The sequence below is a fragment of the Protopterus annectens genome, chromosome 13.part0 (genome assembly GCF_019279795.1).
Source record: "Protopterus annectens isolate FY-2018-M chromosome 13.part0, PAN1.0, whole genome shotgun sequence".
Taxonomy (NCBI): Eukaryota; Metazoa; Chordata; order Ceratodontiformes; family Protopteridae; genus Protopterus; species Protopterus annectens.
In genome coordinates this window covers 1,242,440,065-1,242,461,703 of record NC_056747.1, presented here as the reverse complement: position 1 = coordinate 1,242,461,703, position 21,639 = coordinate 1,242,440,065, and the positions used below count along the sequence as shown (strand labels likewise).

The 21,639-nt window shown below is 39.5% G+C and overlaps 1 long non-coding RNA gene across 1 annotated transcript in view; it reads left to right on the top strand.

Annotated features, from left to right (window-relative positions):
- LOC122788231 overlaps positions 1-21,639 on the top strand; it is an 87,463-nt gene that overhangs the window by 48,918 nt on the left and 16,906 nt on the right. Inside the window, exon 2 of the long non-coding RNA XR_006362621.1 lies at positions 15,650-15,730. This is a non-coding gene — a long non-coding RNA (uncharacterized LOC122788231). The remainder of the gene's footprint in view (positions 1-15,649; positions 15,731-21,639) is intronic.

The following is a 21,639-nucleotide window of genomic DNA, read 5'->3' as shown; positions in this document are numbered from 1 at the left end:
GAACCCAGGAATGAATGAGAACATCAGTATTAACAGTATACTGAAAATGAAAAGGAACAAACTATAGATAGTTTTTAGTTTCTCTTTGGTGTTCAAATTTTAATAACATTCATATTAATTCCATTATAAAAGTTTTTAAAACAAGAAAGAAAATGTATTAATTGATTTATTTAAGTACACTGTCATTACATTTGAAATAATTTTTTAGAATGAATAAATTAATTTAATTTATGAGTTTATGTTTTACAAATATTTGTGCAGTATTAATTTTGCACATTGGTTTACCCACTTTAACACAACAGTTATATTTTTAGTTAAGAAATTATTTTTAATGATGTGCTTTTATTTCATGACTAATAGAGATTTTAACTGTTGTTTCAACTCATTAGTTATTATTATTAATGTATTGTATTTATATACTTAAAGACAGTGAATGAATTTTGACAGGATTTAATAGTTTAAAGAACACTAAAATATGCTTTGCTGCTGGTAAAACCTCACTGAGAGTAAAAGATTTTACTTGTCATGTTTATGACAACACTGCAGCACTATAGCACTTTAAGAGTAGATTGCAATTTATTTTAATTGCTAATTTGGCCTATTAACTTGTATATTTAAACAGTGTGGCCACACTTACATTTTAATCTTGAAAAAGCCTGGAATTGTCCAGGCGAAAGCGCTTGGTTTACTTTTGGAGTGTTCTTCTGGTTTTCGCATTGGTGAATAAAAGATTTACGGTGGATACACTTGGTCTGGCATTCCTTCACAATCTAAGGAAGATTTCCTGTCTGCCTTGATATTCAACAAGTATTAGAAGATTTTTGCAGTAGCTACTGTTTTCATCACCGAAAAACTGTTATTCAACACGTTGCTTTTGGTCCAGGTTTGGCGTGTTTTTCCAGTTTCTCCATTTATTTGACTGTATCCGCTTCGTTTGTTTGTGCTGTTATGGCGGAAGAACCACCTGCCACAGACCTCTTCAACACACCCCTTATATTAAGGGATGACAGTGACGATACACCGGTTACTCGTTCTGAATTTAACCAGGTGTTAGTGTTACTTTCTAGTATCAACAAGGCACTTACGGGGCAATTGAACTCCGATGTTCCTGACTCCCCTTTTTTTCCGGGAAACCAGCAACAAGCAGTACCGCTTGAGCAGAGATCCCTTACGGCGCAGGAGCCGAATGGCACTGCTAGTACGAGCTGTAATTCAAGAACTGGCTTAACATCTTCACAAGAAGGAAACTGTAACAACAGGGCACCAAACGGTGGAGTTACAGACAAACTGTTTAACTTTAAAAAATGGACAGAACTCCAACCGGAGTTCAAACAAGGTACATTCCATCATAATACACAACAACTGGACATAGATTTTGACTTTTTCAGCAACAAATTATATATGTATAAGAATTGTCAACTTGAAATTAATTATTTAAAGGAATGCATTAATGTTAAAAGAGTGCCGAAAGGACTCAGATGTTATACATTTCCGTATAATGCTACTGTTGGTTCTGTTTTGCATACACAATTACTAGAACTTTTTAACCGAACTGGGTTGGAAATGTTAGATTTAATGGTGAAGGATTACCAGAATAAATGTAATGGGATTTTGGATGAACTTACTGTTTTGAATGACAATATTGTACAACATAAGAATTTCCTTAGACACAAAAGGAAATATGATGAAGTTTTTTCTGAAGTAGACCAACACTGTCAAAAAGTTATTGACAGAAAAATTAAAAAACTTGACAGAGACCTTATGGAATACAGAGAAGGGAGGGCTTACCCCACAGGGTTGAAACACAACCAAGTTGCAGGAACTAATGAGGATGATTTTGAAAAAAGAACAGGGGGTCAAAACATCAGAAATGTACCTAACTCTGAACCTTTACGAAGAAGTGAAAGGTTAGCACAGAAAGGCAACAATAATTCACCACAGGGTTTTCATTTCCCCCAGGGCAGACCAATGGGGAGGAATTTGAATGCCCCTTACCAACAGGCTTGGGGGAGGACACGCAATTAAACATGGATATCAGTAACTATGCCACTACAAGTCCTATCCCTAACAACAACAATATTGTAGTTTCTTTGAATAATTTCAACATTTACAACTACACTGATTTGGAAATTACCCCAGTCTATTTTGAATTATTTACTAAAGGACTGAGTTATGTTCCAGCTAGACCTGCTTATGTGCCTAAGTTATTGATCGAGCTAAAACTCTTTGTTAGAAATCTTAACCTCTCTCTCTTCTTTAAGGGGCAAGATATTTTAACTAACAGCATCACTAGGTCCAGTCTTTTTAACCCACCCCTACATCCGAGTTTAAAAATATTTGAAGAGCTTATTGAAAACACATTGAGAACTAATTTATCAAACAGACAAGACCCTCCACATAATTTCAACAAACATCTGGTAGAAATTATGAATTTGTTAAAAGAACAAAAAATCAGGGTTATGAAACCAGATAAAGGGGGTGGGATGGTACTTATGACCGCACTGGATTATGATAATGCAATGCATGACATTTTGCAGGACTCCAACACATACGAACAGGCCTCTATCAACGAATTAAATGTTGCACAAGCTAACATCAAATACATCTTGAATGACCATCTACTTCAAGGTGTGTTAAATGAAGAACTATTTAACTATTTGAATGTACCACATCCTAAGACCCCTATACTATTTGGTATACCTAAGGTTCACAAAGGAATTACTCCTTTGAAATTCAGGCCAATTGTTGCCGGAGCTAATAGTATTACAGAACCGTTAGGCAAATTTGTTGAATACAGCATTAAATCTCTAGTTTCCAAGCTCCCCAATGTTTGCAAAGATTCTTGGGAATTCTTAGCTAGTATTCCACCTAATATTTGTAATAAGGATGTTTTGATGATTACAATAGATATAGTAGAACTGTTCCCAAGTATACCACATGACATAGGAATAGACTGGTTTTCTGACATCTTAATAAGTTTAAGTGACTTAAGTAATAACCAGATTAATATACTCATTGAACTTATGGAAATCATCCTCAATAACAACTATATATTCTTTAATGGAGAATTCTTCAGGCAAAGTAAGGGAGTAGCCATGGGTTCCCCATGTGCTTCATCTTATGCAAACATTGTTTTATGTAAATGGGAGCAAACCTTTATACATTCTTCTAAATGGAAACAGCAGATTTTATTTTATAAGCGATATTTGGATGACATTTGTATTTTGTGGCAGGGGTCTAAGGAATCTTTTTTGGAGTTTTTTGGTTATATCAACAACACCACTGATTTCTTGTCATTTACTTATGAACTTAGTAGTAACTCACTACATTATTTGGATATCCTTCTTAGTAAGGACAGTAAAGGAGAACATTTTGAATCATCTATTTATAGGAAGCCTTCATACTCCAACACATTTTTGCATTTTGATAGTTCACATCCCTTTTATACTAAAAAGGGAATTATTAGAGGTCAATTGATTCGAGCATCGAGAATTTGTAGTACCTTAAATGCCTTTTTGGATGAGGTTGCAACTTTAACGAATATGTGGGTAGAAAGAGGCTATCCTAACCAGCTAATTAACACAATTACAGAAGAAATATTAGAAAATAGGGATTCTAAGTTTCCACCCCTGCTCAGTAAGGGACTTCCACTTCCTAAGAACAACAGTAGGGGAAATAATGATGTTCAGAGAAGTTTCATCTATACATACACTAAAGATGTAACTTATATTGAGAATACTTTACAAGCTTTTTGGCCAATGCTAACAGCACAAGAAGATATTAAAAATTATTTACCAAAAACATTAACTTTCGTTAGAAAACGTGACATAAACCTTAAGGGAATGTTTGAACAGAACACTAGTACAAGACAGTTAAAAAACACTACGGCCCCTTACAGGAAGAATGGCACATACAAATGTGGTGCGTGTAAGCAATGCAAGTACCTACTTAATGCCGAGGAAATATTTCTTCCAGCTAGGAATTGCATTCTGAGGACACCGGGGTACCACAACTGCAACACAATGGGGGTAGTATATTTGGGTGTGTGTACATTCTGCCATGGTTTTTATGTGGGAAAGACCACTAGAATGCTCAAAAAACGGATTTATGAACATGTATATGAAATAGAGAAAAAGAAAACTACTAATGCTTTTTTTAAGCACTCTGTTATTTGTAACAATATGTCTTTAAAATTTTTCGTCTTGGAACGAGTTATTAGTGATCCAAGGGGAGGTGACTGGGAAAGTTACCTGGAAACCAGAGAGTTAACCTGGCAACTAAAATTGGATGCCTCAAGGAACCCAGGAATGAATGAGAACATCAGTATTAACAGTATACTGAAAATGAAAAGGAACAAACTATAGATAGTTTTTAGTTTCTCTTTGGTGTTCAAATTTTAATAACATTCATATTAATTCCATTATAAAAGTTTTTAAAACAAGAAAGAAAATGTATTAATTGATTTATTTAAGTACACTGTCATTACATTTGAAATAATTTTTTAGAATGAATAAATTAATTTAATTTATGAGTTTATGTTTTACAAATATTTGTGCAGTATTAATTTTGCACATTGGTTTACCCACTTTAACACAACAGTTATATTTTTAGTTAAGAAATTATTTTTAATGATGTGCTTTTATTTCATGACTAATAGAGATTTTAACTGTTGTTTCAACTCATTAGTTATTATTATTAATGTATTGTATTTATATACTTAAAGACAGTGAATGAATTTTGACAGGATTTAATAGTTTAAAGAACACTAAAATATGCTTTGCTGCTGGTAAAACCTCACTGAGAGTAAAGATTTTACTTGTCATGTTTATGACAACACTGCAGCACTATAGCACTTTAAGAGTAGATTGCAATTTATTTTAATTGCTAATTTGGCCTATTAACTTGTATATTTAAACAGTGTGGCCACACTTACATTTTAATCTTGAAAAAGCCTGGAATTGTCCAGGCGAAAGCTCTTGGTTTACTTTTGGAGTGTTCTTCTGGTTTTCGCATTGGTGAATAAAAGATTTACGGTGGATACACTTGGTCTGGCATTCCTTCACAATCTAAGGAAGATTTCCTGTCTGCCTTGATATTCAACAAGTATTAGAAGATTTTTGCAGTAGCTACTGTTTTCATCAACGAAAAACTGTTATTCAACACGTTGCTTTTGGTCCAGGTTTGGCATGTTTTTCCAGTTTCTCCATTTATTTGATTGTGTCAAAAGCCTTGGCCACCTTACCCTCATCTATGGCTTTGGTGACCACTTCAAAGAAGTCTGTCAGATTTAGGAGACATGATCTGCCTTTTACAAACCTGAACTGGGTAGGGTCCAGAGTTTGGAGATTACCAATGTCATTATTTATAAGTTCCATGGTGATACATTCCATAGCCTTGCAGACCAGGCTCGTCAGGCTAATGGGGTGGTAGTTCCCGGGGTCCATGGTGGCTCCCCCTTTGTGGAGTGGGATAACCATTGCTGTGCGCCATTCAGTGGACACAAAGCTGAAGGTGAGGCTATGATTGAACATGGTACTTAGGTCGGGTGCCAGTTCATTCTGTAGTTCATGTAGAATGCAGCCTGGGATGTTGTCAGGTCTCATGGATGCTGTGTTCTTGGCTTTGGAGAGTGTGTTTTTTACCTGTGCAGCCGTGATTACAGGAACTTTGCATTCTTTCAGTATAGAAATGGGCCCTTTAGGGGGTGAGAGGTGGTAAAGTTAGCACTGAACCTATCTGCCAGGATGTTGGCAATATCAGTTGGTTCTGTATATTTAGTGCCATTGTGCTGCAACTCAGAGCAGAACTGAGTGTTGCCATTGAAATTCTTGACATAGCTATAGAATGCTTTGTGGCTGTCTTTAGAATTAGTGGCAGTTTTGTTTTCGTAACTAGCTTTGGAGGATTTTATGAGGGATCTCAGCTTCTTACTGAGGCTGACCAGGGAGTTCCTCCAATCATGGGATTTTACTCTTTTTTTGTAACAGTTTCTTTCCTCTGTTGTAGAGCTTGTTTATTACAGGGGAACACCAGATTGGCTTCCTTTTTCTGGAGGATAGCAACTTGGTTCTGTTAGGGATTGCATGATCCATGCACTTGTGTAAGTGCTTATAAAGTGCATTTGTATAGCATTTAGCAGTCGTATCTCTATTGTCCATCAGCATGGGTGCTGTGACGTTTACCACTTCTGTCTTAAGAAGCGTGAAGTTGGCTTTGGAGAAATTTTTTACGGTGGTTTCCTTAATGGGGGGTGAGGGTGGGATGTGGATGTCTAGGGTGATTAGCTTGTGGTCAGATCTGACCAACGAGGAATTGACCTCTGGTGTGGAGTACCGGTTGCCCATGTTGGTAATGACCAGGTCTAGGATATAGCTGCCCCTGGTGGGGGTGTGGATAAGTTGATCCAAGGCACTGGAATTTATGAATTCCAGAAAACGTTGAGCACAAGAGTTGGTACATGAGTAGTTTTTCCAGTTAATGGTGGGGTAGTTGAAATCGCCCATTATTAGGGTGTTAGGTGGTACCCTAATATTTTCCAGATTTATAATCTACAGAAGCACTGGCATGGAAGACTGCAGAAGTGGCTATTGCTCTCGTAGAATGTGCCTTTATAGGTCCTGACTCCCGGCAGTTGCACATTCCTTTTGTTATAAACGAAAGTTATACATTCCTTGAGACATTTAGACAAAGTAAGTTTAGAAACTGGTTTGCCCAGATTTGCAGAAGAGAAATAACAAACAACTGATCGGATTTTCTGAATTCCTTTGTTCTGTGAAGGTAAAATCAAAATTGTCTGTGAACATCTAGCAAATGCAGACAGTATTCACCTTTGTTTGAAAATTTGGGAAAAAATACGGGAAGTTTTATAGTCTGATTGATATTAGTGTCAGAAACTATTTTTGGTAAAAAAGGAGGATTTGTTCTTAAAGACACCCTGTCTTTATGAAAGGTCAGGTAAGGAGGTTTGCAAGATAAGGCTTGTAACTCCGATATTCTCCTAGCAGAGGTAATAGCAATCAGAAATAAGGTCTTCCATGATAAATGTTTCAAGTTGCAACTTGCAGATGGTTCAAAGGGGGGACTAATTAAAGATTGCAGAACTAGACTGAGGTCTCAGTGTGTAATAGAATCCTTCTGTGGAGGCCTCAGCAATAAGGTTCCTTTCAGTAAGGCTTTACAGAGCTTGTGGGACATTAGAGATGAATTATCTAGACCATTATGAAAATTTGAAATTGCAGCTAGATGTACTTGTATAGTCGAAAAGAACACTCCTGCATCGACAAGTGATGCTAAAAATTCTAAAACTTTATGAATTGGTGCAGAATATGGGTCAAGATTACTGTCTGTAGCCCGTTTTGAAAATATTTGCCACTTGCTGCTATATAATCGTCTAGTCAAAGGTTTGTGAGAAGCTAGAATAATTCGCTGAACTGGGGCAGTGAGACTAGAATGCCTGGCTATCATGGGAACTAGAGAAGCCGCACAGTGAGCTTGAGACTGTGAAGATTCAGGTGAGTAAGTTTGTCTGGATGGAACAATAGGTCTGACTGGGTCTAGCCTCCAAGGTTTCTGAATTAGGTGAGGGCAAAGAAAGGGAAACCATGTTTGTCGAGGCCAAAAGGGGGCAATGAGAATTATTCTGCTCTTCGATTCGTTGGCTTTCTTCAGAAACTAGGAAATGAGAGGAATCAGGGGAAAAGTGTATAGTAGACTGTGGGGGGCAATCTTGATGGAGAGCATCTCACAGTGACTCCCCTGGAGGGAGGAATCAGGGCAAAGTAGCTGCTGCACTTTTTGTTCAGGGGAATACAAAGAAATCACAGCAGGGCTGGCCCCATTGATGGAATATCCTTTCCCCCACCAAAGGGTTGATAGACCACTTGTGAGGCATCAGAATGCTCCTGCTCAATTTTTCCGTAATCATGTTGGAGCTTCCTGGGATATGCATTGAAATTAGAAAGCAGTTGGATGAAATTGCCCATTGCCATACCCTGTGCGCTTTTTGACAAAGGGTATAAGATCTGCTTCCTCATTGTTTGTTGATGTACAAACCACTGACATGTTGCCTGTTTGGATTGCAGTTGTTCCCAAGGGAAGGGCTTCTTGGAATGCTTGCAACACTAGGAGCACTGCCCTCATCTCTAGAACATTGATGTGTAGATTGACCTCTAACTGGGACCAAGTGCCTTGGACTGTTTTTTCCAGATAATGCCCCCATCCTATCCAGGGTGTGTCCATGGTTACTATGGGTTGGGGATGAGGATGAACAAATGGGCAGCCCAATAGAATCTTGTTGGAATGAAGTCACCAACTTGGATTCTTCTTGCATAAATTGGTGATAAGAACTTGATGAGACATAGGATGGTTCAGGAATGACCATTGTGATTCTAAGAGCTTTTGTAGAATTTGCATGTGAAACCTTGCAAGGGGAACTAAAGTGTTGGTGGCCGCCATAGATCCTAGAGCCTGTAACAACAGTTTTGCAGTTCACTGTTTGTTGTGAATAATTTGGCTGACTTGGAATCTTATTCTCTGAAGTCTTTCTTGGGCAAGCGAAGTGATACAGGTGCTTGTGTCTAACACCATTCCTATGAACTCTAAAAGCTGTGTTGGCTCTAGATGGGATTTTTCATAGTATACAGTGATCCCCTGGGAGGAGCAAGTTTGAAGAATGTAGTCCCTTGCCTGAAGCAGAAGATGCCTGGTGGTTGCGGTAATGAGCCAGTCATCTAGGTACAGAAACACCCAGAATCCTTGCAGTCTGAAGTGGGCTGCTACCACTGCCATGCATTTGGTGAACAGCCTGGAGGCTGTGGTGAGACCAAAAGGCAGGGCTCTGAACTGATAATGACTGGCTCCCAGCCAGAAGTGCAGAAATCCTCTGGAGTGTTTGTCTATTTTATGTGATAATACGCATCCTGAAGATCCTTTGAGCACATCCAATCATCATTTCCTAAGAACAGAAGTATAGACTGAACTATGACCATCCAGAATTTGGTTTGTTGAACTGTCTTGTTCCACACACTGAGATTCAAAATTGGTCTCCAGTCCCCTGCTTTCTTTGGCACTAAAAAGAATCTTGAGTAAAGTCCAGATCCTATCTGATCTGGTGGGACTGTTTGGATGACTCTTTTGTCGAGCAGTTTTTCTATTTCTAAAACTGCTGCATCCTTGTGGTTGATTGGAATGATTTGAAAAGGGAATATTGTAACCTCTGGTTATAATCCTCTGCACCCAGTTGTTGGTTGTTATGTTTAACCCAGCATCTTCGATTGTAACTCCCTCCTGTACCCCAGAGAAAGTGTTACCACATGAGTTCTGGAAAGTCCCTTGAGATTTTTTGAACCATAGCTTCCCACTTCTCTGGTTCCTGGATTAAGGCCATTGAGGAGTGGAAAAGCGTACTCCTATGGCAGAAAGGGTCTTCCTATCCTTCTCACATCTGGTGAGGGTGTCTTTAACTTTGGGGCCAAAAAGGGATGATCCATCAAAAGGAGCACAGATGAAATAAGACTTAAATGGCTCCACAAATTCATAAGTGCATCCAGGCATGTCTCCTGAATGCTACACCAGAACCTGCTGCTTTCGTCATCCCTTCGGCTTCATGTACAGTGAGCCTCATGGACGAATTACATATTGACTCAAGGGTTGCCAGCTGGAAAGCTACTTTGTCCTGCAATCCCTCCATACCTCCCAACCATACCGAATTACTTGGTTTTTACCGAGTTTTGGGGTCCAAATGAAGGGGTGCCACGATTCTCGAGTGGCACCCCTTCATTTCCGATTTTTTTTCTTTATTTTTAACTTTTTTTAAATATCGTGCTGTCGGGGCTGATGTCATCACATGCGCAATGACGTCTGCTCCATCAGGACTACCAGCCAGTCGGAATTGAGCTGAAGGAGCTCATGTCATCATTTCTGGCTGCAAATGTGAGCCGGAATGGATGAACAAATGAACGGCTCGTTTTAATGGCAGGCAGCTTTGGATTAATAATGCGAGTGGCAGTGAGCAGAATGGCTCATTTTTAATGGCAGGCAGCTTTGGATTAATAATGCAAGCAGAATGGTTGAACGAACGGCTCAGATGGCAGGCAGCAATGAGACTCAGAGCGGGATTAATGGCAGAAATGAACGGCAATGACTCAAGTAAGTGTGTGTGTGTGCGTGTGTGTGTGTGTGTGTGCGTGCGTGCGTGCGTGTGTGTGTGTGTGTGTGTGTGTGTGTGTGTGTGTGTGTGTGTGTGCATGTTTAGCTGTAACACTGGTTACAAGGCCTGATGCTTGCTTCATTCCATTCCACAGCTGCATACTTTGATGCTTCTTATCAGATTTGTAATGCGGGACTGCTGATAAGCAAGCCACACCCGTACCAATCACTGCATGATTAATTGGCTATCTGCTTTGACTACAGAAGTTGTGGTGCATTTCTGTATTTTGGCAGCAGTCATGAGCTTATTAAAACATGATTACATTCTTCGCTATTGGTTTTCTTGCCTTTTGAGCGAGTTTGTTTGAAAGTACTGTCTACTTGTGTTCGCATGAGTATATTAATTCATAGCCTGGTTTATGAAATAAATGTGCATCACTAGTTGCATGTTCTTAATTTCTGTAATAATAAAACAGCAAGCCATTTGTTTAATAAGTAAAAGTTAAAACAAGTTATTTTCAGCTTGAGGGGGTCCTGAAATAACTTATAAAGTAATTTTGTTTATAGCATTCCTCTTTACTTTGCCATTTCTGTTTCTGTATTTAACGTTTAAGATTTTATTTTACTTGCGTGGAAAGTATAGTATTTTTTTTTCTTTGTTAGCCTGAGTTTAGACAGATATGCCATGCATGTGAACTGTTTTCATGTTCTGTGCCACTTTTCAGCTTGCATGAAAACTGATGTTTAGTACAAGGTTAGTCAGACCATGAATAAAATACAAAGTGTTATATTCTTCTGACTATAAGTTCAACCACATTAATTTTAAGATCCATAATAAGGTATCACTACGTCAAGAGAACATCAGCAGTATCAAAAGGCCTTCTAAACTTGCTTTGCTGAGATAACTGCGCTAACAATGCCAACAAGTTCAGATGCTGTTTGGGTTTGAAACGGTTAGTGTGCCAGTTGCCAAAACAGTTTTTGAACTGATACATAGGAAAATTGATATGTACAGGGAAAATAAATGTGTTGTCAACATATTGTAAAGCATGTGGAAACTATATGCACAGGGAAAAGAAATGTATTAACATTTTGTAAAGCATATGGAAACTTTAGGTACTATCTCATTAGGAATATTGATATGTATTTCAGAACCTTGTGAAAAATATTGGCTAGTCAAAGATTTTTTGCTATTTTACTGAAAAAAAGGTATTTCATTTTGTAGAAAGATTGCTAAATTATAAGTATGAAAGGCCACTGATGGCTTTTTGACACAGTTGACGTATGCTCTGATGGTCATTTTTTTATTTAAGTTTAAGTAGCAATGTACTGTTCATGTTGTGCATCTATTTGGGCACATGAATGAGTGCAGTGCTGCAGAAAATCCCCCTTTCATATTCTGTACTTTCTGACTTTCATTGGATTGTACTCGTGTGTTGCAGGGTAAAAAGAGCCTAAAGTCCCTAGCCACCACTATTTCTGAGCTTTGTCCATATTTTTTGTGCTAAGAGTTCAGAGCTATGATGAGAAGTGAGAGCAGAATTTGTATTCCCCCATTATTGGCTTTGTTGTTTATCTAGGTTTTTTGGGCTAACTTTGCAGAGCTATGGTGAGTGAGAAGTGAGAAGTGAATTTGTATTCCCCCATTATTGGCTTTGTTGTTTGTCCAGGTTTTTTGTGCTAATGCTAAGAGGTTGAGAGCTATGGTGAGAAGTGAGAATTGAATTCACTAAATGATAGCCATTAAGTTTCAGTCTTCCCAGTTTTTAGGAAACTGCTGATTTAGCATAGTGGTATGTTGTTCTGCCTGTAGTACATAGGGTTCTGGGTTCAAGACTTGTCAGTGACATGCATGGTGGTAACACATTTTATTCTAGCAACTTTCCAAAATTATACAAGCAATATTTAAAACGTATGTGTCCCTGGTTTTTGACCTTTTGCCCCCCCCCCAAAAAAAATGAAATTGAAAATAAGTGTGAGAAGCTGTGCAAGATGCCTATTGCTTACACTACTGTCATTCTATTTATAGTGTGGGTGTGGAAGTAGACTTTTATGATGGAAATGTTCTGAATTGAGCAGTTTTGCCATTATTGGTTCATGCATTTTGTTACATTGCCTACAGTACAGCCTACTGGATAAATGTTCAAACAATACATTTAAAATGCGCTCTGTCTAACAAGTGTGCTGTATTATACAAGGAATATAACTTAATAAAGTCAGGAAGGTGTATCAAAGAAATGAACACATGTATGTTTCTTGTTTTGTGTGCAAGTGGCCAATGATCTGAAAACAGCCAAAAGGTAATCTTTATCCACCACTGGTCAGATGCATTTTCTTTGGATGTGGTGTGGGTTTCAATGCTGCTTCAATGAATGTGAGTTTCAAGGGCAGAGAAATTTTAATACCAAGTCTATTTTCATTGTGAAACAGTATTGTTTTGTTTATCAGATGTTAGTATTTGTGCATTGATGTGCTGCAAAATGTAAAAATAAAATCCAAATCATTGTAGAAGTGAAGCAGTATGCACACAATAGTGTTTATGGTACATGGGGGGGGGGGATAGCCAGGTAATGGGACATTGGAATGGCTGCAGGGGGACTCTGGTGCCATATTTTGTTTGCCTGTCCTTCAGTTTGCTTTTGAAAGTTGGTATCCCACAATTCCATTGGAGTGGGTGGGGTTACGTAATTATGTTTGCAAATTAGATGTTAATCAGCATACAGATTTGTACCTATTTTTCATGGGCCTTGTCCAGATTTTTGATGTTTCCAGGCTGAGAGGTATAACTCCCTCAGCTATGGCTCCTGTCAGAGTATCTGATAGCACCTTTATCAGGTCTCATTGGAGTCTCATAAAGTGTGCCATATAGTTCAAAGACGTAAGTGCAAAGGTCGAAGAAGCATATACATGCTTCCCAAATCTATCCATCGTCCTAGACTCCTTGTTACGAGGATGGATAGTAGGACTCTCATCTACAAATTCCTTCTTAGTAGCAGCTGCAAGCACAATGGCATCTATTGGAATACATTTTGACCAACGTTGCTGATCCTCAGTAGCTGACAAAATATGGTCTGGTCTCTTGAGGATTGGCTCGATGGAATCAGAAATCTTTCAAGCCTACTGAGCAATCAATTTAATTAGATCATCAGTGGGTGGAGAGATCCAAGAGGTGGAAGGTTGGGCACAGAAGGCATGCAGGTATACTGATTTCTCAGAGGAAGACTGGGATGTTCTCTGCTTCAGGAGTTCCAAACTGTCTTGAAATGAATGTTCTGGGGGAGAACTTGAGGAACCTTCCCCTTCATTGAAATCGGTATCTTCGATGAAAGACTTTTCAGGGGAGTCCAAGTACTTCCTCTTGCACTTTCTCTTCAGGGGAGCCTCTTCAGTGTGTCAGAGAGGTATCTGAAGAGGACATAACTACCGTTGTAGTATCCTGAGGCTTCTGTGCCCTCTGTCCCAGAGCAGAGGCTGGTGGTAGCTCTGGGTGAGGGGAAGGGGAAGGGGAAGGGCTGGGATGTTGCCCTGATGAAGATGGTATAGACTGTGAGCCCACAGTGGACAAGGCCTGTCCTTGGCCTGAAAGGCAGCTCCCCCCATAGAGGGGTGGGAGCCCAGAACCAAGATAGACTTCCTCAGAACTGTGGTCAAACCTCGCACCGAGGAAGCCACCTTTGAAGCTGGAGCCAAGCTCACATGTACTGATGTCCCGGGAAGCATGGATGGCTCTGATAATACTGGAGTGCAGCCATGCTCGCAGGAACCAACATTGAAGCTTCAGCCCCAGGGGGTGTTCGGGTCGAATAGAATCAAAGAGCTGAGGGCTGTTATCGGTGCCCGAGATGTAGATCTGATCAGCACCAATGCATTGACATTGGGACTGTTGGCACCAGGAACTCCAAAGGCTCAGTTGGATTTGGAGGAGGGACAGCTGTTGGAAAGATGGATATGGCTCCAGAGCCTGGGAGGCGATGAACCTATGAAGTAGTTAAACCCCTCCCTGCCAGGAGCTGATCCATTAGCCTCATAACATATGACTCTGTGAGGCTGTTGGTGGAATGGATGGAAAAGACCAACAGGGAATGAGGTTTCTCCAAGAAAGGGCTTGGAGGTTGGTCATGAAAAGGATCTACTGATAGTGAATATCTTGTCCGAGGTAATTGTTCAGAAGGGAACTCCGGTTCCGAAGTCAATGGAATCGGGGAGTGAGATGATACTGAAGTCTTGGTTTTAGGTACCGAAACAATCAGTGCAGGTACTGGTACTGAAGATTTAAGTGATTCCCTGATTGATTTCACAGACACTGAGGGAAATGAGGAAGTCTTTGCAATTTTCAGTGGTGGAGCTGATGAGCTTGTCGGTGCCGATCAGCTCCTCTTCTTAGCTCCCTCCTGTTTAGAAGAGGAAGAAGGGGAGCTAATATCAGTTTTTGCCCTGGAATACTCAGATATGGCCTCATCAAAATCTGACTTGATCAGACCTTTCAAAATGAGTTTATTCTTTTGCTCTACTAGGGCCCAGTGGCTGAAGCCATGACATATGGTGCACTTTTCCTGAAGATGTACCGGGCCCAAACAATATACACAAAGCGAACGTCCACCCAAGTTGGGTAATTTTCTGTCACACTTCTGGCATCTCTTAAAGCAAGAAGTGTCCTTAGACTTTTTTGCCATATTAGCCTGTTCATACACACATGCAAACTGACAGAAGAAGAGAAAGGAAATAAATTTTTTTTAATCAAAAGGAGAGAAAATGTACCAACAATGGTACAACAGAGTTACCGTTACAGTAAAGAGGAAAGGAGTACCAATGATGGTACAAGAGATTACTGAAGTTAAAAGGGAAATAAGAGATACCACCAATCCTTGTATTAATCAAGAAAAGGGACTGATAGGAGCTTATAGAGAGGTCTGGGTAAGCGAGAGAAAGAATAAAGTGAAATAACAAGAGGAAAAAACTTACAGATTAATAGTAGAAAATTCACTCGAGAGCTGACTGAAAGGACACATCTGACAGTAAGAGCGGTAAACAAGATCTGAGGTAATCTTGACAGGAGCATTCTGGATAAAGCTAAGCTTGAGAATTTTTGGAAGGCAGGAGATGGAATAATGACCGAGTTGGTTCCGAGATATGGAACCGAACCCACAGTCAAGGATTAAGTGAAGATTGACAACATCAGATTACCATATTTCCCATTCCTGTAAAACATATTCTGAGGTAGAGATCTGCTTAAGAGAAAGTCGTGTAAGTCAAGCAGGTATGCAAGATTATATATATCGAGAGGACACTACTCAATGACTAATTAATTGAAATAGAAATGTCCCATGCACTGGTGCTTGTTAGTTGAACAATCCTTGTTTTCTTAACATAATTTTTCTTCTTTTCAGAATGATATTCTTAAAATCATGTATGACTTTAATCATTTTTCTTAATGTGCAATACTGATATTTTTGAGTCTCTCTTTCCTGTAAACCACTTTTTATTTATTTATTTATTTTTTTAGGGCATACATTTCAGAATGACTTGGTGGCCTTCTATTTCCGTTGTATCCTGACAGCTTCCAGACTCCTGGAAATTTCAGAGGGTTAGTTAAGTGTATGTGATACAAATGAAGCTTCTATTCATTTTTTACAAAGTGTTTTGCCATTCTTTTATTTGTTTTCATTATTAGATTTTATTCAGTGTAGAGTCACTGGGAGGTAGACCATATCTTGGCGAGCAGTAGGTATAAGGCGAGACCCACTCCTGGGCAGGATATCACACATTCCAGGGCATACAAAAAACACACACACACACACACACACACACACACACACACACACACACACACACACACACACACACACACACACACACACACACACACACACACACAAATACAGAACACATTTACATACACATCTGTTACTTGACATAGTGACAATTTTAAAAAGTTCGCTTAAGCCATATGTCTTTAGGATGTGGGAAAAAACTGAATAATCTTGAGAAAACCCACAGGGACACAATAAGGACAGGAAAATTGCAGAGATATTTAAGCTATTTATATTAGCAGCATTCTCCCCAATATAAACAGGTTATTGTGTGGTTACTGGTTTCATCTCTTTCCTTTTTCCTTCCAATATATCCACCTTAAGACTGCTATCTGAGGAACGGATGTCCACTTTTATAGTCACAGATGGCCTTTGAAGCAGTCTTGTGCAGTCTGCATCGAAAACACTGACATTCTAGACAGAGATAATGTCCATGATGCAGTGAAAGGGCAGTGATTATTCTAATAAAGCAAAAAAAATGTTAATCTACAGAGGAGCCACTGCATCTAAAGTCAAAGACAAAGTAAACCTTATTGTCACTTAGAACTACACACGTGTAGCCTAAATGAAATTTCATGCATCAGCTCAATTCTTGAGATTACAAAGGAAAGTGAAACAACACATACAAGTAGAGGAATAAACATAACTAATAAATACAATACTACCCCAATACATGCAAGAAAGAGCAGAGGCATTTATCAACACTCATATACAAAAAGAGTACCCTGCCCTGAGTTAAATGAACTACCCTATTTAGCGGTGGTGGTGCTGCGGTAGCGTTGTCGCCTCACAGTAAGACGCTGTCCAGTTCAATTCTCAGCTAGAGCATCTTCTGCGTGGAGATATGCGTGAATGGGCATACCTTCGTTGAAGGTTGTGCATCAGGGCTGGTAACTCTGCATGTAAAAATCAACTACCAATCATTAGCGGACCGGAGTTCCGATGTGGCGACTCCTAACCAGGAAAAGCCGAAAGACACAACATTTAAAATAAAACAAAACACACTACAGTGGAGTGTATTTATTTGTCTAATGTTGCACTTGAGTGAGTTAAATAATACTATGTATATAATAAATAAATATTGCACTTACCTAAAATATATGTAAGTATATATTGCACAAATAAATAAAAAATGACTTATTATGTGTCCATACCCCTGGGACTAGTGCCTGAGTTCAGAAGTCTAATCACTGATGGGTAGAAGCTGTTACTGAATCTTGTAGTCCTGCAGCAGATGCTGCGATATCTCCTGCCCAATGCCAGATGGTTAAACAGTCCATGCGCAGGATGCGTGTTGTCCTGTATTATTTTGGTGGTCTTTGGGATGCTTCTTGCAGAATAAAGATGTATTGATGGAAGACTGGAACTTGTTACTTTCTCTGCAACCCTCACCACTCTTTGTAGCAGCTTTCTTTCTGTAACTGTGCAGCTTCCAAACCACACTGTGAAGTTGCAGGTCAGGATGCTCTCTATTGCACCTCTATAGAAGGTGGAGAGAATATGAGGAGGAAGCTTAGCTTTTTTAAGCCTTCTTAAAAAGTGGAGGCATTGGTGCACTTTCTTGACCAATTGGCTGGTGTTTCCTGACCACGAGAGCACCTCTGATATGTGTACACCCAGGAATTTCATACTCTTAACCCTCTCCACACTCTCACCATTGATCCTGAGCACTGGGTGGCTTGTTCTCTTTTTTCTGAATTCAATGATAATCTCTGGTGTTGCTTACATTCATGTCAAGGTTGTTCCCTTGCACCAACTGACCAGAGATCATGCCACCTCCTCTCTGTATGCCCTTTCATCCTCCTTTGCGATGAGCTCCACGACTGTGGTGTCATCAACAAACTTGATGATATGGTTGGACTTGTGCTTAGCATAGCAGTCATGGGTCAGGATGGTGACCAACAGTGGGCTGAGAGCACATCCCTGTGGAACCCTGTGTTAATTGTGATGCACTTTGATGTATTCTTACCAGAACAATGTGGTCTCTCAATCAGGAAGTCTAGGATGCAGTTACAGAGATATTTACTGATTCCTAAATGTACCAGTTTTTCTGTCATCTAAGGCAACAACAGACATGAACACAGGGTGGGCAAGTGCAATTCTCAACTGTATCTGGAAGGATAGAACAAGTTTTTCTGTCAGCTGTATGTGGGCTACAAAGCAATTCACTGCTTGGAACAAAGCAATATAATTTCCCTGCCTTCATCTGCCTTCATTAATGAAAGTTGGGAAAGGGGTGGGGATGCCAAAGTGTTGCTAGGAAACAAAGAATTAAAATGGCAGTTACAATTACAAGCAACCTCTTATCCAGGTTTAAATGAATATACTTCTATTCAGTCTATTTTAATTATGAGGATGAATAATTTTGAATGGATTGAAAGTTTTAAAAGTTTTATGCATTGTATATTTCATTATATACTGTGTAATGATTTTCCCACTGTTCTAGGCTAATTGGCTAAGTAGTTAGTTAATTAGATTTGTATAAAAAGTCCGTTTTGGTGATATGGTTTGATTCTGATGAAGTCCTGTTTGTGTTAAGGACAAAAGTGCTTAATCGGTTTGTTTATAAATAAATAATATATTTTATTTTATAAAAAAATCCTGGTTGTGGTTTCTGGTTACTTGTTTTCTCTTTTTTCTTGGTCATTCAGTGGTAACCGCTCACTTTTTCAGTAATTGAAAGTTGGGAAAGGTTGCAACGTAACAAAAGCAAGGAGCTCTCCTAGCTCTTTCTAGTATTTCTGAGCAGTTTCCCTTCCTGTACACCAGGGGGCAGCCAAGCAACATGTTCATGTGCTCTTGTATTCAGCCCTGTCCATAATACAGACCTTTCTCACTAGTAGTAAAAAAGTAGTTAAACTGAGACACACGCCTAGTATCTATCTGTTTATCTTTGTAATGTTTTTTCAGACCAAACAGGCCATTCAAAAGTTTTTATACTTTCTTGACTTCATCCTGAAACCCTTGTTACACTAGCTTTTTGTACCATACAGAGATTTTTAAAATGTGTTAAATGTCATGCATGACTTTACAATTAACAATGTTGATTCATTGCTACATTATAAGTAGCATATCTCATCAGCAAACAAATCTTAATAATACATTTATTAGTGTTTGTCTGAAATGAATTATTTAAAAATAGGGAAAAAAGAGTAATGTAGCATAGTTCTTTTTAAACTGTACTTTCCCAACAACACATCTGCTAATGACAAACCAGTTGTTTAGGAAAGTCCTCTGTGCTGGCTTGAGGTAAATCATAGTCACTGGATCATACCTCACTCATACTAGATAAAAGCGGAAGGGCATCACTGGACATCTGGCTTGTCATTAGCTGATACAATGAGGCATAACTTTATTCCATGATGACATCGGCAGTATATTCAGTAGTGTCAACTGCAAGGCTCAGAGCAATGATTCAATTTTTCCACAGACAAACAATGATTTTGAGTAGCAGCACAGGGTCCATAGATGCTGGCATACTGGAGGCAGGAACTGAGCAGCTAACTCAGGGTCACCCTCCTGCAGTGGGAGCATGAAAGGGTGCTGTGTTTGGTGCCATTATGGCACAGTGCTATGGACTGTGACTAGAGAATGGATCAGCAGCATTTAGTACTCTAGTCAAGGATGGCATGCATGTAAATATGTATGTGCCCACAGACCTGAGTATGTAGTCGTTATGGCTGCAGCAGGGACACTAGCAATCAAATCAAGAAAACACCAGTCCCTATTGTGAGAAATGAACAGGCTACAGAAAAAGAGCTCTCACTATGGAAAAATGAATGGGCCAGTAAAGGGTTGGGATGGAAGCTAGATGGTCAAACTGGGACTGGATAAAAAATAAGCATACTCAGCAGTAGTTTCCACCTTACTTGATACAAAATGGACCTGTACGATTTGGGACCACTCATTTGGCACTTTTGGCTACTTGTAAGATATGGGACCACCCCTTTGTATTTGTTGGCTACTTGTGTGATTTGGGACCACTCATTTGGCTCCTTTGGCTACCTGTAAGATTTGGGACCACTCCTTTGGCTCCTTTGGCTACCTGTAAGATTTGGGACCACACATTGGCTCCTTTGACTACCTGTAAGATTTGGGATCACTCCTTTGCATCTTTTGGCTACCTGTAAGATTTGGAACCACTCCTTTGGCTCTTTCAGGATAGAGCTGTGCATGTTTCTAGGGGGTCACCAAGGATTCTAGGCATAGTGGGGATGGTGGTGGGGTGGCACTATGAATCTCTTGGATAGTGGGTATTTATACGGCATTGAGCATGTGGATAGACTCAGGACCCTCACTTTCTGTGCTGTCATGTGACAGTATAGTACAAATTACACTGTAAGTCTTAAAATGCTGGCCTTTTTTGTTTACCTTTAAGTGCACTTTGACCTCTACATCTATAACAGTCAAAACAATAAAACATTGGTTTATATATCCAGGCACTGGGATAGAGGGCAGTTGTGTCATTAAATGAATGTCCTTATAAGTAGAGTGTCTCACTTTATAATGTGGTCACAAAACAGCCAGCCAGAGAGACAGACAGACAGACAGATACACACAAATATACAAACCTTCTAGACTTGCACAGAAATTCAATGGTTCCCATCAATAACATATTTTCTTCTTGTTACTGGGTGAACCCACTATGTACATGTACCCATTTTAAGGGGTGACCTAGTTAAGTGACTTGCTCAAAGTTACGCTAAAAACAAATGAAGACTGAGGAAGTTAGACCCAGGACTGCAAGATAAAGCTCATTAGCATCATAGCTTTAATCTTGTGTGTTAAGCTCCCAAACTATCTGCATCACATGACATAATTATTGCCTACTTGTGCACCCATCACAGTGCTTTAGTTTCGGTAATTCTCAAAATGTACATGAGGTAGTAACTTTTCTCCCTGGCTGCCACTGAAAAAGGGTCTTTTTAGGCCTCTTTTTGCCTCTGTCCCCTATGACAGTTGTATTGTTCTAGGACCACACATCCTAGAGATTTTCATTATATTTTGCCTTTAGGTTTGTGTGGGCTGCAGAAGCTGATTGGCTGCCAGTTGGTTGCAAGTCAGCGTGTCTTCATTTTTAACCCACTGAGAAAGAGACAAGAATGTACAAGTTGCTTTACAGACTCACTGCAGGTGGAAATATACTGCACTACATCTGGAGCATGTGTATACTCTTAAAACTCATTGTAGGTTCTTTAGAGAGATACGAGTGCAGTCTCACAGCTGAAGACCATGTAATGCATTTAATATACACCTCTGAGCTCAGTTTGTCCCCTTCAGCCCACATCATTGTGCCCTGTACCTAAATATCCGACTGTACTCTGATGCATGGCTTGTGGCATTCTTCTTTATCAGCACAACCACCACAGTCAGATGCTGGTATACCAGTGCAGCTAACAGTGTTGATCACCATCTATAAAAGTGAAGCCAACTCTTTGGCATAGATGGATAAAGCACTGAATGTGACCTAGATGACCTGGGAATGACTCATGACCTAGGCAGTGGAGAACACAGATGGTGATGGACTGAAAGACTAGCCCTTGCTGGATTTCACATCCTAGGTATAGGGAGGCACCCCGATCTAGTACATGATGGACACTCAGTTGAGGTGGGTGTTATAGCATGTAGCAAAAAGGCTGAGATGTGCTTACTGCCAAGTCTGTATCCTTGCCCACCAATTGCA